Below are 15,258 nucleotides of genomic sequence, written 5' to 3' on the forward strand. Positions count from 1 at the left end.
GTAATTGTGGCTCATGGGCTTAGTTGCTCCGCAGCATGTGGTATCTTCCCAGACCAGGGCTCGAACCCGTGTCCCCTGCATTGGCAGGTGGATTCTTAACCTACTGCACCACAAGGGAAGTCCCTCCAGTTCTTATAAACATTATTAGCTGGCAGAATCAAAAAAAATGAGAAGGGGAAAACAAGATAAGTGGGAGAGAGGATGTTGGCAGCAGCCGTTGATGGATCATTTATAAAAGTGTTGTTCAAAAGTAGAAAGGGTCTAATTTTTAAAACTATACTAAGACTTGTTTGCAAGAGTCTTCTCTTATCATAAAATGCCATCCTGCTGCATAGAAGATAGAATTTGATTTTTTCTCCCTGAAAATCATCACCTGATATGCAATATAAGTCTCTGCACTTTAAGAATAGTTTTACCACTTGTCTCCTGGATGGTTATTTTACAATCCCATATAAATATAACAATCTGAATAAGAATGTGTGGGGCTCTCACAATTTTAAAAACAAGGACTCATAAGGATATTATTTCACTAATATTAATGTAGTTACTCATTTAGTATTGAAGGTAACAAACCTTTAGTAGCAGAAAAATGTTAGGCCTCTCATTTTTGTTTACCAAGCAGCATTTCATGAGATTTCCTGCCTGTGTCATTACCCATAGAGGAAATGTTAGTTTTATAATGGAAATGCGCTACACAGCAAACCAGTAATCACCAGATTGTCTACATAAGTAACTTCAATGTGGATTTCCATCAAATAATTCACACTCCTTCAGCTCCATTGGGTCACAGTAGAAATAGGTGTTGTACATGGGCCTTACCCAAATAAACTCCTAAATTACGAATCCTCACCCCCAACCATGATTCATATCCTGTCCTCTCCCTCACTCTTCATGTCAGAGATGTTGCTGCTGCCTTTGTCATGATAAATGCTGTGAAAACAAAGCAACAACTCACATGTGAACCCCAGTTTTCAGAAAATATGTGAGTTCCAAAATAGGAGTCAGAGGTATTAAAAACCTGAAAGATTGATTTCAAGTATTGAACCAGGAACAGACTCAAAGTTGGGGCTGACTTCCCTATCTGTTTAAATCCAAATACTCCTACCCAGTTGTGTGGGTCCAGAGGACAATGCCATAAACTGTGTACTTCACTTTGATATACTGTCAAATCCTAAGAACAAGACATTCAGGTGGGTGCACACATCTTTAAACAGTTCCTTCCTCAGCCATCCTACCCCCAAATTAACTGTGCCCAGTAGACATAACAAAGCAATGTAAGAGGCTGAAATTTAGAGAGTCTGTTTGCCAGGAAATGAGAAAGAAATGCATAAATTTAGTTAGGAGGGTGTCCCAATCCCAATAAATTTCATTATGAAAACCAGTGTCCAGTCCACTGGTATTGCCTTGTCAATATGATGTATTTTTTTAATAAAAATATCACATTAAATTATGTCTTTTGTTCCTCAGGATTTTGGGGGGGGGGCACCGTCGTAAATTTTATGCTCAAGTTGAGTACCTTACTCATCTCCCTACAGTCCTGTTTTCTGAGTGCCAAAGATGAGTTGTATATATTTGAATTGTTTTCAGTGGCTAGCCCTGGACCACAGTGTTGATGAGATCCTTTTCCAACTCTTCCTTTCCCTTGAGCCACAGGACCCTTTGACCTCAGAAACCAAGTTTCCAGCCATTAGTTACAGACACAGTTAAATAAATAGATACATGTCTTGCTTTTTGTTGTTATTTTTAATAACATCATTTCTATGGGAAATGTGTTTAAAGCTCCAAGTAATTATTTTTAAGAACTTGGTTTTGGAGAATATGGAAGGGAGAGATTGATGTTATGTTTACACACACACATTCTTACAGAGTCTTCCCTGAGGAACCAAAATAGCTTCACTTCATTTTGCAGAGATATCCAAATGCATGATCTATTGGTGATGTTTCCTCAAATACATGAGAGTCTCATACGACAACACTTAAGGTGCAAGTCACCATGTTTGGGGTAAGGAAACAAGTTAATACCTGGTTCCAAAGTCCCAAGAGTGCACATGGTTTCACTGGGAAGAAAATATTGACAATTGTTGGGGACCACCACACTGGACCTATATCAATCAGGAGCTGTTGATGGTGCCTCCAATGTGCCTCTCCACTCAGATGGTAAACCTCATAGCCTCATAGCTCCCTTTTCAGCTAAAATGACTGAATCTAGTCCTTGTTTTTGGAATGACTGCCTCAGGGCTTTCATTGCAACCTGTTTGTCCACATCACCAGCAATGTGACATTCTCCCTCCACACAGAATGTCTGATAGTTGGCTATGGGAATAGGGTGAGAAATACAAATGGAGGTGTTGACAAGTATTTCTTCATGGGATATGCAGAGTCTGAGGCCATCTCTTACTGTCTCCAATGCCCATGTCAGTTAGATTAAGGAAAATAGTGATTAATTGTGGTCAAAGTTGTCTGGTTAGAGATGGCAGACCAAGCAATCGGTTAAATTTAAGGAGCTTGCGATGGTTTGTGAGAGCTGCACAAGGATGTTCTCCTTCATGGGTAAGATTCCAGGGATGATTGCAAAAGACAAAGGCCATCAAAACCCCTTCATTCTCCTGTCACTCCAGGAGGTATTTCCTCACCAGGAACTAGAACTGTCGCTCTTCTTTTACTGCCCCAAATCGACATCTTCCCATAGCTTCCCCTATTTTCAATCGACACTTACTGGAAACGAGATTTTTTGTCCAAAACCATGAGTGCAACGGAAAAGAATTTTTATAACATGCAAAGATATCTATTTGTCCCTTTCTAAGTGGACCACTGTTTGAGGGGGTAGCAATCATTGTATATGATCAAGTGTTCATTTTCCTTTTGATCTATTATCACAGCAAGCCATCATGAGAATCCAGGTAGCTGAATCAGAGTTGTTTGCCATCTTTTGGCTGAGCTGCCAGTTGGAGCAGGTACCATCCAGTCCAGCCTAGGGATGCAACTGAGGGAGAGAAAGAATCATCACACCCAAAAATGACCAGAGAAAAAGTTCAAATTTTCAAAATAGGTATATATGAAATCCCATACCTTTCATTCTGATCATAATCTATAAAGTCTCTGAGAGGAGATGGCCCCTCTCTTAGGACAGCTCCATTCATGACCAAACTGCCCTCCTAAGGTGTGCGGACTAGGAGCAGGTGAGGGAAATAGTCATAAGTTATTTGGATAAATTTTGAGGAGGATGCTTCAATAATCAAGGACACCAAATGCCTGTGTCTATTACGGTGTGTGGAGAGTCTACTGAAAACATTGATTACCAGACCATTGTTGAGTGGCTTTTGTGAAAAAGTGTGTTTTCTTATCACATAAGATTGTCAGAAAGCTGAAAACAAGACACAGATTAATTTCAAAAGCCACGATCATGTGACCAAAGTCAGCTGATCACACTAGAACAGCACCACCATAACTTGAAAAAGTGTCCACTTTGGTGTGGCCCCACCAAATAGTCATGAGAATGGTCCAATTCCGGTACAGGCAATCGGTGTGCCAGGAGTGAGCAGGGCCACAATCCACACCGAGTTGTCATGAGACAAATGGACCAACTTCTGGCAGGAGCCACAAATCTGGCAGTCAGTGCTGGCCTCTGCATCAGACACATAGGTCTGTTTACTCCGTGCCTAGTCTAGGAGAGCAGTTCTGTTGCCGTGTCTGGTACAATTATGAATATAGGCAGTAGTGGGGACAATCTGGATTTTAAGTCTCTTGATGAGGAACTTGACTCCATTTGGTCTCTTCAGTTAAAGGGCCCTTACTGTGGGCATCTTTGTGATGATTGAGAGACTGACTACTAGCCATGATTTGTTTCCACCATGTGCATCTTCCAAGAGTGGTGTCTTTAACCCACCAGTCTCTAGTTTCCTAAAGTAGGAGATTAAACTGGAACCCAGCCTCTTGGGAAATAGCTCAAGCATCACTGAAAATATTATAACAAGTCTAATCAAGGGTAGTATTGTTCAGGTAAACAAGAACAGCCTTGGGTTTGGCCCACTAAACAGAGACCGTGTCATTTTCATCTGCGTAACTGATGCTGAGAGTGAACAGTGCAGCAGCCTCGTGGACACCGTCAGGTTCCACCTTGGCCAAACCATCTGTGAGCCATCTGTGAATCAAGGGCCTGTTGAGGCAGCAGCTTTGCTTCAGTCAAGGGAGTGGAGATGAAATTTTCCCTAATTAGATAGTTGCCACTTTATCATGAAAATACTGAGAGGTCACTGGGGCAAGTCAGCTGTGCTCTTGAATATAACTTTTCCGTTTGACTAGCTAGGTATCCGGGACCTACGGTCTTTGTTAATCATTGAGTCTGAGTTGATCTACCCCCAAACAGGAATATCGGGCTCGGCAGTCACCAGACCATGGGTCACGTGCTCAGTTTATACAAGAATTTCATAATAAGCTAATGGCTGCTTTTGAAAATAAATGTGTCTGGTTGACATGCCAGGGAGAGAAAGAGCCCGAATCCTCAAGGCAGGCGGCTTCCCATTGTTAGAGGTCCCAGTTGTCAACATGGTCAGGCACAGAGACTCACAGCTCTGAGGACTGTTAGAGGGTGAGACCCCAAAGCCCCCAGCCCTTCTCTACATGTGGCTTTTTCTCATTTGGGGAGTTCCTTTTGGTACTAATGGGAAGAGGAAGTAAAAACATTTAACGCTCGATTCAGATGTAGAAACAACAACCACAGTGTACAGAATAGGCTGTAGAGGCTCCAGAAGATCTTCCAGAGCAAGGGCATACATTTCCTTGGGTTGGGCAGATGGGGTGAGGGCCAATCAGAGCAATCTAACAGGGCATTGAACAGGGTCAGGGGTGTGTCTACAGGTTAGACGCAGAGCACTGCTGTTTCCCCAAATCCACACATGGGTTTTGCTATGACTCCCCCCACCTACATTCATAAGTGAAAAACCTACTGTCCAAGGTGATGGTATTGGGAGGTGGGGCCTTTAGAAGGTGATTAGGTCATGAGAGGGACTCTTCATGAGTGGGGTTAGTATCGTTATTAAAGAGACTCCAGGGAGCTGGCTCGCCCCTGCCACTGTGTGGGGACACAGCAATAAGTTAGCAGTCTGCAACCTGGAAGAAGGCCTTCACAAAACCAACCACACTGACACCTGATCCTGGACTTCTGGCCTCCAGAACTGGGAGAAATATATTTTTGTTGTTTATAAGCCACCCAATCTTGTTAGAACACCCCAAATGGACTAAGATAGGCTCCTTCTAGGCTTTTTCCTTAGCCCTGAGAGTTCTACCCTCCAAAGTTTGGGGCTAAATTCTTAACTTCACTCCAAGCAGATTAATGATCTGCAGAATGATTGAGGAGAGACCCTTTTTGGCTTTGTTGCAGAGCCCTTCTTTCCAGCCAGACTTGTTTCCCACACATTGGAAAACTATGGGAGAATTCACCCTACATTTCTAGCCTAGTTCCTGACTCTTCACCATTGACTCAGAATACAGAAAATGCCTCACATTGAAAAGTCACCTTATGTCTGGTTGGGAGCAGGTTGTATTTCCCTAAGATGCCACAATATCTCCCATGCTACATATTCTTTTTACAATGGGACTTTGACAATTTTTCCATTGAAGCGTGGGATGTATGTCCCCTCCCCTTGAAATTGGGCAGGATTTTGTTTCAACCAATAAAGTAGGATGGAAGCAACACAGCGTGACTTCCTAGGCTAGCTCCTAAAAAGTGATTCAGCTTCAGCCTTTGTCACTGGAAGTCTCCCACTCATTTAGCCTTCAGCTGCCATATTAACAGTTCAACTGCCCTGAGGCCACCAATCCGTGAGGAAGCCCAAACGGTTCTATGGAGATTACTTGGAGAAGCTGTGGGACCACATGGAGAGAGAGTGAGCAATGCATCTAGCACTCAGCTATTCTATCCCTCCGCTGTTCTAGCTCCAGTCACATCTGACTACAACCACTTGAGAGACTCTAGGCCATAATCACCCCGCTGATACTTTCCAAAATTCTTGTCCCACAGAAACTATAAGAGAAAATAAAGTGATTGTTGTTTTAAGTCTAAGTTTAAGCCTAAATTTGGTGTGATTTGTTTCAAAGAAATGCATAACCAGAACTTCTAGTTTCCAGGCTGTGATCTCAGCACCATGAGATAGTCAAAATTTCTGCCGTTTCTTTACTCCCCTATAAAGTCTGTTCGTCAGGGCCAGTAGAAACACAACTTGTGCCAAGATATGGCACATTCCCAGAGGACATAAAATACTGGCAAACATTTCATTTCAAAGGGCTTTTCTATCTTTGGAATTTTAGTGCATCTGGTCCTTGTTGCTTCATTTCTTATGTCTTTAAAAATAATTTTTTTTTTACAATGCATTCTTTTCTATTTACTGCAGTAAGTATCTTGGCCTTTCTAGACATAATCCATCCTGCTCCCATCCTGTTTAAAGGTAAATATCCCCTTTGCTCCCTATACCTATTTCAAGCTTAATTTTTCCATTAATTTTTCCATTTTTGTCACTATTTAGGACAAAACATACACACACACACACAGAGACACTTTTTTGTTGTTTGTTATAATACCCAGAATACTGAGCAATAAGAATCTAGGATTTTCTGACTCCAAAATAAAGTTATAGACATTCCATTTCTTGTTTTGAATGATGGATATTTTATGTTTTGTTTTTTTTTTTCTAAAAAAATCACCATTTCAGAGTATTATGGCACTAGGTAGCAAAGCCCTAAAGCAAATCAAATGCCTTAGGAAAAGCTGCCTCATTTGTTGATGGACCCATTTGGACCACACTCCCCAACCACCATAGTACCTCTTGGATGTAGGAACTGATAAAAGCCAGTTAAGGCTCACTCCTGGATTTGGGGCTAGGGCAATCACTAAAAATTTTGGGGGCTGTGTTAGGATCAGGGAGGAAATGCCCAGTTAGTATTCTTAATACCAAATAATATAATACAACTTATGTCATTTCTGCTGAAAAAAATACTGGACAGCTATCAGGAGGCCCAGAAAATATATTATCTAGCTAACCAACTACAGAAATGGAATGGGGCACAAATTAAGGAAAACCCCATAAACCAAAGAATCTGTTAGGGTGACTCCACCTACTAGGAATTTGTTGCCATGCCACAGGATCTAGATGTTCCAGAACATTCACCATCACATCTCTTAGCTTCCACTTCCTATGTTCCTACTTATTCCAAAATGATTCTGAGAAGAGGCCTGTTGTCCTCATTTAGTATTCTAAACCTGAAAGCCAGGCCCCATATCCAACTTTTCTTGGTTTTATCCAAAATATTTAGATATTGCATCATAAAAGAACAACAACAAAACAAAAACAGAAACAAAAACAAATGGCGTGCCTTCCCCTTTTCTGTGCAATGTTAGTCAGACACCTTTACTTGCCAACATACAGTATAGTGTACTGTTTCTCAAGTACATCCATTGCATTAGATTTCAAATTCAGTCTTGCGCTAGATCCTAACGACCATGACCAAATTATACCTAGTGCTGCTGTAATAAATTACCACAAACTTCATGGTTCAAAGCAACTAAACCTTGTAAATTTCTAGTTCTCTTTGTCAGAAATGTGACATGGGTCTCATTGAGTTAAAATAAAGTTGTTAGCAGGTTGCACTCCTTTCTGGAGGCTCTAGACTTTTTCCCTGTGATGTCACATTTTCCATGGTGTCTCAAAGTTTCTCCGTTTTTACTAGATTGAATTCATTTTAACAATCTAGGATAATTTCCGCATAACCTTAATTATACCTTCAAAGTCCTTCTTGCCATGTAGGGTAACATTCACAGAATACATGGACATTGGGGGACATTGGGGAGAGGGGTGGTACTCTGCGTGGGGTTTTTTTTTGTTTGTTTTTTGTGGGTTTTTTGTCATTTTTTTAGAGCATTTGGTTTATTTCTGACACGTGAATCTCAAGACAGCGGCAGATGCTGGGAGGAGGGGGTGGGGTCTGCATCGCGGTTGGAACTCCACCTTGCGGGTGGGGAAGGCCTCGCCCTGCACCGACACCATGTGTTACTGACAAGCACCATGATGTTCTGTGGGTCGTGTGTCTCTTGGACCACAGCACATTGGCACAGAATCAGGCGAGATCAGAGTCACCTGGAGGTCACGGTCCCCCTGCCGCTTGCCGGCCAGGAGAGCATTCAGGACCGGCCGCCTGCCTTCTTTCTTGCGCTGGCCTAGGTCATTGCTGACTAGCTGAGCAGTGGCGCTGGACCTACGGGCAGGTAGGCGGGCTGAGGTGGACAGGGAGGGGTCGGGGTTGCTGGCTGACCTGGACAGGCCTAGAGCAGCCGTCTTGGGGACTAAGGACCTTCAGGACAGGAGCCCCCGGCCGCCCTTGGCACTGGGCTTCCTCCGGGCGCAGAGTTGGCCGAGTTTGGGCAGCGTCACCGTGGTGGCTTTGAGGGCGGCGATGCCAGAGTTGCGGACAGCCAGGGACTCCGGGTCCTGACGATGTCCCGCTGGGCCTCCTCGGGGCGCAGCATCTCGGGTTCCACCATGCAGATGCGGTGGGGTGAACAGCGAGGGAGGAACTTGGGGTCTGGCAGCAGGCCGCGGTGAGGGACCCCCAAGCCTTCCGAGTTCTCATCTGAGTCCGCGGTGCAGGGACCGGCGAGCAGAGGGTCCGAGTCCAACAAAGTGTGCGGGGACCCGCCAACCGACCGGACGGCGTCACCCCAGCCACCGGAGCTCCCGCCCGCCCGCCCTGGGACCGCCCCCGGGACCTGGCGCTGCCGTCCTTGGAGCTGCCGGGAAGCCGGTGCCGCTGCCATGGCCTCGCGGCACTCAGACACGTGGGGCGACACCAGGCACTGGTCCCCGTCGGGCGGGAGGCCGCGCAGCGGAAGCTTAGCCCCTCCTCGCTCACAGAGAGGGACACGGCCTCGTCCACGCGGTGGAACGCGAGGACCCGACCCGGCGGGCGGCGAGGGCAAGGCCACCGCTGGAGAGGCCTCCGCCTCGTCTCTCCGCCCCGCCCCGGGCTCAGCAATGGTACCCGCGGGACGTGGGCGGGCAAGGGCGCGCAGGCCGGGGCTGCAGGCGGCCGACAGCAGCCTCAGCGCTTCCTCCTCCGGGCCGGCGCCGTGGTCCCCGCAGGGCTCAGGCACGGGCCCGGCTGCTTTTCAGTCTGGCGTGGCCGCCATCCCGGGCCCGGGGGCTGCGGTCCCCCCCACGGGGGGGGGGGACCAGCGTCTCCATCCCAGAAGCTGGGGGCTCGCGGACTCGGCCGGGGAATGCGGAGCCACTGCGGGCCCTGGGGCCGCCTGGACACCAGCCTTCTTGCCGCTGACCACCGTGGAGGCCCTCCGGGGCACCTCCCGGGGCTGCGTCCCAGGGGCGTCCGGCTTTGCCTCCCGGGCCGACGGGGCTTCTTTATCAGCCTGCGAGGGGCCTAGCCCCGGGGAGCACCTGCGCTTGCCCGGCGACGCTGTTGCCCGGCCTCTCTCCTGGAGCTGTCCCGGGAGCCCACGCTTTCTCGGCTCTCGGCTCCCCGGGGCCCCGCCAGGTCCTGGGGGTTAGCGCAAGCTCCGGCAAGAATCCCAAGTGCTGCGGGCAGACCAGGCGCAGGCGCGCGCACAGTGTCACCAGCCCAGGCGCGTCCGCTGGCAGAGCTCCTCGGGCTAGGCCGGCAGCCGCTCGAGATCAGGGGCGTGATGCTCAGGCAGGCCAGGAGGCGCAGGGTTTTCTGTTTGTTTTTGGTTTTGTTTTTTTTAATTTTATTTATTTAATTTATTTATTTTCGGCTCTGTTGGGTCTTTTTTTTTTTTAACATCTTTATTGGAGTATAATTGCTTTACAATGGTGTGTTAGTTTCTGCTTTATAACAAAGTGAATCATTGGATGAATGGATAAAGAAGATGTGGCACATATATACAATGGAATATTACTCAGGCGCAGGGTTTTGACTCCGCGCTAGCCGCAAGGAACACGACACCCAGGTTGGATGAGAAGGCCTGTCTTCCCTGGAGACCCCGCCTGCTGCCCATCGCATGCGGCCGACTGTTGAGGCTGGGGAGGCTGTGAGGGCCCGCCGCGGGGGTCACCAGCAAAACGACCCCCCAATCCAGGTGCATCACTGGTTTCCAGGAGCTCGTTGACCAGCACTGCGAAGAAAGCGTCACCAAGGCCGCTTTGAAGATGTAGCCGCAGGGCCTGGGAGCCTGAGGACACCCGCGGAGGTCAGGGCTCCAGCAGCTGGAGGGGTCGCTGGCCCAGCGGCTTGGCCACCTGCTCAGAGAGAACTGAGGAGGCCCTCAGAGGTCGGCATGCACGCCTCCTGCCCCAGGTGTGGACACCGGTCAGGTGTGGCCTTGGGGGGTTGGTTACCCCTTTTTATTCCAGGGACTACGTGGAAGGTGGAGAAGGGTGGGCACTATTTCTTCTTCTCTCTGAAGAGGTTTTTAGCACAGGTGATCCTGTTCTCACTTCCTCCCCATCTCACCACCTCTCGATGGCACTTCTCTCCCCATCTATTGTCATGACAGCATCTCTGGATTCCTCGGTGGCACTTTTGGGATCACTGCTGGGGCCACCGGGACCAGGCTGGGCTCCAATGAGAAAGAGCTGGTCCTGCTGTTATGGAAAGTCGTGGATCTGGCCAACAAGAATTTGGGGCAGTTGTATGAAGTAATAGACCAGTTCAGTTGGAGCTGACCAAGAATTAATTGTGTAAAAGGAACTAAGATGGAATGTAAAAGCCTGTTCTCTGTGCCAGCTGGGCCAGGCCCTCCAGTAGTTTAACCAGTGGGCAATCAACTGAACACTGGGGTAGGAACCTTCTTCTCTCTCTGTACTGAAGGGCAGCTTCATGTCAGGCAAATCCTGCATCATGAGGTTTCCAAGAAGAAAGTATTATTGATTGAATGTTTCTATTCCTTTTTTGATTTCTGTAAAGAATTCAAGAAATGTTGCCTTGGTTCACCCGATATTGATCAACTGGAAGCTGCGGTAATGACAGAGTGTTGAAATGTTGAGAAGAAGAGTTCAGCCTCCCAGTATGGAGTTTCTCAAGTTGACGATATGGGGAATATAATTTAAGCAATGATTTCAGAGCCTTATAATCACAGGTTTTCAGATCCAGAGAGAGTAAATCACAAATTCGAAAGTGGCACTTACAGCAAGATTATTGATAACAAGACTACAGTCGGGGCTAGGGATTTATCTTGGCAGCCTTCATTTCAAGATATTTCAAGATTCTTGAAAGGACTCAATATTGCCAAGAGAGGTGAAGCACTTTGTCTGAAACTGCAGAGTCAAGAGAGTAGAGAAGCTCTGGTTAGGTTTGTGAGTAACACAGAGACCTAGCATTACACAGGCACAAACATCACATGGGGACCCAGTACACTGAGGCTTACAAAGCAAACAAGTGAAGATTTTCTTAAAATTGCTGGTGGTGCATCCAAAGAGGTAGCCCGATTTCTCTTGCAGGGAAAAGGTCATTGCCTGCATTCAGGGACTCCCTTTCACGGCCACAGCTGAGGAAATGACCTTCTTTGGACAGCATCGCCCCATGTCTGGGGAGAAGGCATCCTCTTTGTTACCCACCAGTTGGCAGGCCAGCAGGGAATGGCTGTGTCTTCTTTGCTGTGCCCAGAATGCCTTGAGGAAGCATAAGGACCTGTTGGGTAAAGGATACATTGCGCTTCTCAGGAGCACAGCAGCCGATGGTCAGCAGGTGGGTTGGGCTGCTGTGCTCCTGGAACGTGGATGTGTTCACCAACCCCGAAGTTCTCTGAACCCAGTACTATTGGGATTTTAATGAGGCTTCATCACAGAGGCATGACTGATTACTATCTCCATTACAGCCCCTCTCCTCTCTCTGGAGAATGAGAGGTGGGGCTTAAAACCCCAAGCTTCTAATTGTGGCTTGGTCTTTCTGGTGACCATCCCCCATTCAGGAACCCAGAAAGAGTCACCTCATTAGAACAAAAGACACTCCTGGAAATTTCAAAGGATTTAGCGGTTTGGTGTCAGATATTTCTATCACTCAGAAAATTTCAAAGGTCTCAGGAGCTCTGTGTCAGCCACTGGGATCAAGGACTAAAAGTTAAAACAAAAGATTCTCCTATCACCCCTCTTTACAATGGGTTTAGGAGCTCTGCATCAGGAACCGTTTCAAGAGACCAATACTTATATTTCTTATTATTTCACACCAGGGTAACTAGTCTGTTTTTGTCATCTTACACCTCATCTTCACTCCCTCCCCTACCACATAGTTTATCTGGTTAAACCAAAATCCTAGGCTGTTAAAGTTTTTAGATGAAGCCACAGCTCTGATGCTAGGAGGCCGTCTGTATTAGTTTTCAATTGCTGCCTAACAAATTACTACTAACTTCGTGGCTTAAAGAACATCCATTTATTAGTTCACAGTTCTGTAGGTCAGAAGCTGGGTGGGCTTGACTATGCATGAGGTCAAAATGAAATGTTGGCCAGGCTGGGCTCTTACACGGAGGTTCTGGAGAAGAATCCACTTCCAGGCTTATTCAGGTTGTTGGCAGAATTCATTCTGTATGGTGGCAGGACTGAGGCCCCGTCTTCTTGCTGTGGGCTGAGGGTCACTATCAGTTCCCAGAGACCGCTTTTGTTCTTTCGTGTGGCCTCCTCCATCTTCAAGCTGGAAGCGGCATGTGGGCATCCATGCCTTGGCCATTATTGGACTCCAGCATCTCAGTGCTACATCCAGTAGGGAGAGAGGCTCTGAAGCGCAGCCTCTTTTCCCAAACTGCCAAAGCCACTGGGTCACGGCAGCTCCCTGCCAGTTCTCCAGGCAGCCTCTAGAGCCCCCTGCTCAGGTCCCCTGAACAAGGGGGACATTTACTAGTGGGAGCCACGTCTAGCCCACCCAGATGAGGATGGCCACTTTTTTTTTTTTAAAGCCACAAAGCTCAATATTTACAAGAACAAATCCATACTTGGTTCTAAGAATACTGGCCACATAAAGAACGGTTTACTTCTCATAACAAGAAAAACCTAAGCGTATGCCTTACTCTTAAAATATAGAATAACAAATAAAATTTAAATTTCAAAAAGTAAGCCACTTATTGAATGCATGCCCTTTCTCCTTCTGGGATACAGCATAAAAGCAAACTTTGTCAGGGCTCAGGGCCTTCCTATCAGCTCCCCTGACCTGCAGCTGTGGCCCTGTAACTTTAAAAAGGTCATCCTTTTCAAACTGGCCAAAGAGAGCCGGAAGGCAGGCCTGGTGAGCTTGCAGCACACCTCTTCCCACCCTCTTTGGGAGAGGTAAGTACTGACTTTCTGGGAAAGTTTCCAGATGCAAAGTTTGCTCCTCTGCCTCCTGGGGTTGAAGGGAGCTTGGTGATCCTTCTGGCACTGAGTTTTGCTCCCTGCATTCCAGCCCTGACTCTCACTCCACCAGGACCTGCGGCTGCAGAGCTTTAAAAGTTTCCCCTGCACTGAAGCTAGCTGCCCTACCCAAAGAGAACAAGTCAAGTCAGATGATGTGGAAGATGTCAGCCCAGCTCTTTCTTTTTGGGAATCATATCTCCCTGGGTCTGGCAGAAGGAGCCAGCAGAGTCTGGCCGGAAGACATAATGATCCCAGGTGTGGAAGGTGGCATGGCAGCCCCAGGTGCCAGCCAAGAGCCCTATGAGTCTGCTGGCTCGACAGCTGTGTTGCCGACAAGTGCAGAGTGTAACAGACATTCACACAGAGTATCTGCCAACTCCAGAAAGCACAGCCCATGCCCCAGAGAAGCCAGAGCACAGCCTCGAATGCGCAACTAGTCGCTCCATGGAGAAAGTGGGTGGAGAGACACAGAAGATAGTTGAGAATGATGCCTTGGTGAGTGACCTGGGTTAGAGCTGTTGTTGGGGTCTTTCAAGCCACTGGATTCGTTGGTGGGATCATCACTGTGGTCGTGCAGAACGTGTCCGGAAGGTACTCACCCTCAAGAACTGAAGAACTGTGCCCTTCTTCCAACATCATTCAAAGATATAGTTTCCAATTTCCCCTGTCCCCAGACATGTGGGGGAAGGTGACCCGTGGAAATGCTTGGCCACCCACTCAAAATCCACGATGACCCGTCCGCTTGCCAACAGCAATCGAAGGAAAGATAACTCAGAAGACTTGCTCCTTTAAGCATTTGTCTTTTGAAATTTTTTTAAAGATATAAACTTTGTAAAAGGTGATTTAAAGGGAAAAATGCATAGAAAGTGGAGCAAAACTATGTAAATTGGTTTATAACTAAGACAAACAATTTAATTCAATCCATGTTAGAATATGTAATTGTGTCTTTGTACCAACCATTCTCTGGTGTTATTAAAATGCAAAGGAATTTGGAAATATTTATACCAATGGAGTGCTTGGGTCTGGTGCTGTGTCAGTAAGTGATATAAGCCTTCTGCAGTTTTGGATCTGTTGAAATGTACATATTCCAGTCTAGTTTGGGCTATTTTTAAAGCCTGATTTAGTGTGAATGATCAAGTAGAAAATCTAAAGTTAGATAATATGTAATGAGCAACTGCCTTCCACAAGTCCAGATAAATCATTTCAAAGGCATCTATTTTAGATCATAAACAGGAAGCCTATACTTTTGAGAAGACATTTTGTTTCTCACAACTAGGCCACCGGGCAGGCTCTAGGCTTGCTTTACTGCCTTCTCCAGCAGTGACTTGATGACACAAAGCTTTTCTCCTACCTGTCTCCTCTGCTTCCCTCAGATAACGGGGACCCAGAGCTAAGGAGATGGCATTCTCTCTTTCCAAGACACAAGTCCTTCAGATTGGCTCCTTTGCTCTGGAATATGAGGATCTCAGCCCTGTAGTCCCAGGAAGCTGCTGGAGACTGAAAGGTGCCAGAGGCTCAAGTGTACCAGAAACCAAGAACCACGGTTGTCTCCAAACATAAAGAAACCCTGTTTGTGCCTCTGGAATGGGAAATAGCGCCTTCCAGTTTTCTAACATTTACCTTCTGTTTCAGAGGAAAAATATGGGAGCAAAAATAACTTTGTAAAATGCTAATTTTAAAGAAGCAGCTAGATTTAAGGACTGGATTTTAACATAAAAAATATTATCTGTCTTCATAATATACTACATAGTTTTGTGGGGTCATAACTGAAAAAACATCAAAATAAAGGAGCCCAAACTGCCTTTCTGTATTGGTATCATCTCACTTAGTTCATTTCCCTCTGTATATTTATTGAATTATTTTTCCTAATCAATAATTTTTTACACTGAGCAGATGCTCTGTTGTGATTGTGGTT

The 15,258-nt window shown here is 46.5% G+C and overlaps 1 pseudogene; it reads left to right on the top strand.

The window, feature by feature from the left end:
- The first annotated feature begins 10,985 nt into the window (after window positions 1–10,985).
- Window positions 10,986–11,793, top strand: LOC137769161 (epithelial splicing regulatory protein 1 pseudogene; annotated as a pseudogene).
- Window positions 11,794–15,258: the final 3,465 nt, after the last annotated feature.

Source organism: Eschrichtius robustus, chromosome 9 (genome assembly GCF_028021215.1).
Source record: "Eschrichtius robustus isolate mEscRob2 chromosome 9, mEscRob2.pri, whole genome shotgun sequence".
Taxonomy (NCBI): domain Eukaryota; kingdom Metazoa; phylum Chordata; class Mammalia; order Artiodactyla; family Eschrichtiidae; genus Eschrichtius; species Eschrichtius robustus.